Genomic DNA, 4,070 nt, shown 5'->3' with positions numbered 1-4,070 from the left:
ATAATATTAGTAGAGTTCACAGGAACTTTTATATTAATCTTTTATTTTTCTATGTACACAAATCATTGTACTCTCCCTCAAATCGTGACCGGTTTGAACAACATTGGGTTTAATTTTCTTTACGAAGGGAAATTTTTTTATTCCAATAAAAACATGGATAACTAGTTATAGGAATTGTTAGTTGTCATTATGAATGTATTATAACCTTTATGGTTTGATTAATTATTGAATTGTTTTTTGTATATATTTCTTTTCTATAATAAGTGATGATTAACTATTGAATTATTCATGTATATGTTTCTTTTCTACGATAAGTGATGATTATTTATTGAATTGCATCTGTATATGTTTTTTTTCTACAATAAATTATCATTGGAAATGGGCAGTAGCGAGTTACCAAATGTACACATAGCTACTCTCTATGTGGTTAGTATTTTTTTTTCTTACCAAATGTATAAAAAACTACTCTCTATATGTTGGGCATTTTTGCTAGAGCAAACCAAGGTAAGGGTCTGATATTTATTTACCTTAATATATATAGTTCCATTCTTTATTTATCTCAAAAAGGGGTTATGGCGTAAAAAAGGGTTGCGCCAAAGCATGTTGGTCGTTTATCCAATGTCTTTGTAAAATTTTTAAATCCATTCCAAAATTGAGGTTATTCATCGCATTAGTTGTCTATTTTTTTTTGGAAACTATATGATACATGTTCCTTTTTTCTCTGTATGATATAAATACGGGGGCATTAATAATCTTTTTCGTCATGGGCATAAAAAATCTTTGGAGCGGCCCTGGTTTTTGGTCTCATGAACAACAATGCAAAAAACTGCCAGCAACATACATTGGCAGCCCATTATAGTCAGCAGCGGCCCAATATGAAGAATTCAGCAACCCATTTTCAGATTTTAAATGGCCCACTAATCTTTTGCGCTGGCAAGAGAACGCAGCAAATGAAGGGCACAAAGAAAAGAAGAAGCATCACAATTCATTTTTTCGCCGGCAGTAGAGTAGGAGGGAGTGACGGCGCCTTTGGTATCTCCTCCTTTCTTTTGCTTTCTTATTTTTGGAAATCAAACAATATTATCATTGATATTTATGTCATGATTTTATTGTGTTGTAATTAGTTATTTTCTTTAGATTAGACTAGGTTAATTTTTGTATTAATACTTTGATTATTGATAGAGTTTTTGGAGCAAGAAGGAGTGACGATTTCAAAAAGTTTTGTCATCTTCATTTCGTAATCGGTATTGGTATAATTGTTATCCTTTTTATTGTCATCATTATTATGTGTAGTTAGTTTTTATTGTCAATATTGGGTGAATCTATGGAACAATTAATCGATTAGGAATATTTTTGTGTGGTTTTGAGGGTATGTTATGAAAATATTTTCTAGTAAAACATCTATTTATATTCATATGTCTTTAATCATGAGTTTAGATATGTGAATGTTTAATTAGTTGGTTAATTTATTGATTATGTAATAGATCCTCAAATTAACAAACGACAAATGGTTCTTGTGATTGCTTTCCTTTCACACAATCATGAAAGTATTTTTTTCTAACATGGTAGTGAAACCATTTTGACTCATCTTGGATTTGGTGGCTTTTAAATCTTAATGCTAGTTAATTTTCATTAATTACATGCTCCATGGAAATTATCACTTGAACTAAGAAAATGTGTTATGAGCTTCTCTAACCATTGTGCTAACTAAGAAAAGTCTAGGTGACCTCAAGCTTCTTAGATTGCTATAGCCAAATTAGTATCCATTAAACTCATTGCACCACAAAATTATGATAATTAGTCAAGTAGTTAAACTTGCGATTTATCCCGATATTGGAACGTTTTGTTTTATGGATTTTGTATTTTGCCATTTTTTATTTTTGTAAAATAGTTTTTATCGCATTTAACATTTTGAAAACCCTCATATCATTTTATATTTTTATTTTGTAGAAACTGAATGCATAGATTTGATTCGAACCAATCTCTATGGATTTCATCCGCTACTACAATTCATTTTTATATGTCGTCGTATTTAGGTTTTTTTTATTTGGTGGTCTTGACACCCACCAAATACATTAGTTGCATTATAATTTTACAAAAGTTATGTAAAACAGGTGTTTATATACACCTTTGATTTGTTAACACAACTTTTAAAAAAAGCTGCTTGTTGTTGTCTTCCATATCAAGTAACTATCAAAATATGGTGAACTAATCCGATAACATGATTACGCCGGATAGGATAGGCGTTTGGATGGGTTTGGTGTGCTGATGTCATTTGTTGAGTGAACTGTGTTAGTGAAGCTGAAGTAAAAGATATTTATGTTTAGAAAAATTGTTTTACCTGGGAAGTTGTATGTCTGAGATTTGTATTCATCTAGAATTGTTGGAAACCGATAGCAATTGATCAGTGTATCACATGGAATCCGATAATCTTGTGAACCGTGTTATCAGATAACATGACAGATACTTCTGTTGTTAGGTCAAAAATTGTTGCATGAAGTTTGTAAATACGAATAAACTGCTACACACCCATATTAAAAGTATGAATATAACTTATGAAATAAAAGAACTAAAAGCTAAGAATAATAAAATCTACCTGAAGCAGATAAGGGAGAGCAAAATCAATGATGTTCGTCAATCAGGGTAGCTCAAGAGCAACAAATGTACAGATTAGATCATAACAAACAAACAGACATGAAGCAAAGCATTCCTTCTTTCCCTGCAATGATGAATAACCTCAATTATCATAAGACACTGAATTTACCAATTGGCCCTGAAAAATACCATATCATATTCAACATAAAACCTACCACATCGAATTAGAACAATAAAAAATGAAACCATATGTAGCCATGACCAAAATTCTATAAAGTTAATTGTAAAAAACAGGGACAACCTTTATACCAGAAGTGTAACTTGTAGCAACCTTAAAACAGGTGTGAGATAAACAAAGTTATGAGATGATAGATAAATACCATAAAACGTTCACATTAAAACAGAGGAAGATGAACGAAGTGAAGGTATCACATTAGTTACCATTCACACACAGATGGAGAAGCTGTAAAACAAAGAATCAAGGAAATAAACGTATGATGTTAGTTCAACCTAAAAATGCATCACCCAAAACCGGTATGGCGGTGTATGTATAATCTGAGTAACAGATCGAAAAAAAACATAAAAACTTACAAGGATCTTGAAGTAGATGTAATGATGGAACGTTGAAGCACCTAACACCCATTTGGTAATTTGTTAGTTATTCCAAAATGAAATGATTTTCGTGAAGAAAAATCAAAAATTTACTTCATAAATAAAGAACTTTAAGGGAAAAAACAGAATATGATCAATAAATGAATATATTATCCATGTTGAGGAGATGAGTGTTTGAAGACCATCAACTACATGTTTGTAGTCTGCAATAGATTAACCTTTCCTACTACCATCAATCATGATCCTCTACTGACAGAAAAAAAACAAAAATACAAAAAACCAAATAATTAACAGAAGTTGTTTTCGTTGTGTATTGACAAAGGATACCAAAACAATGAAAGGAAGAGAAAGTACAACTTACACGGTAGGGGCTGATATGTGAACCCTTTTCTTGTAGACATTTCATCGAACACCTGATAATCAACAATCATCAAAAATCGAAGCGTCAGGAGGCTGAAAAATTTAGTAAATCTTTATGGAAACCGACATATAAAATGAATATAAGAAATTGCAGAAATCATAAACAAAAAGTAAAGCTTAGAAAATCTCTCTTAAAGAGCGCCTTTATGTAATCGATTCACCTTCGATATTTTCCCGTTTTTTGTTTTGTCTTGCAAGGCAATGGCTTAGCTTCATTGTGCTTGTTTCCTAGTAATCAATTAGGCCGAACCCGTTGTAGCGGATGAAAAGGAAGACGGTGGAAGGATCAGTTGCAAACAATCTGAAATGAGTCGGAGGTATGGTGGTTGTGTTTAGAAGTGTCGTTCAGAAATGGAGGAATCTAGAAAACAAATGGTGGGAAGCAAAGAAAGCGAGGCAGAACCGGTGGGGGAGACGTGGGAATGACACGTATCGGCGCCCAT

General features: G+C 32.2%; 1 long non-coding RNA gene across 1 annotated transcript; it reads left to right on the top strand.

The window, feature by feature from the left end:
* Positions 1-944: 944 nt before the first annotated feature.
* On the top strand, positions 945-1,414 carry LOC111911363 (uncharacterized). Its single transcript, XR_002856846.2, has 2 exons — positions 945-1,032; positions 1,183-1,414. It is a non-coding gene; the product is annotated as an uncharacterized LOC111911363 (long non-coding RNA).
* The last annotated feature ends 2,656 nt before the right edge of the window (positions 1,415-4,070 follow it).

This window comes from Lactuca sativa, chromosome 3 (assembly GCF_002870075.4).
Source record: "Lactuca sativa cultivar Salinas chromosome 3, Lsat_Salinas_v11, whole genome shotgun sequence".
In the NCBI taxonomy this organism is placed as follows: Eukaryota; Viridiplantae; Streptophyta; class Magnoliopsida; order Asterales; family Asteraceae; genus Lactuca; species Lactuca sativa.
The sequence above is the reverse complement of the archived record's forward strand: the minus strand, read 5'-3'. Positions and strand labels throughout refer to the sequence as shown.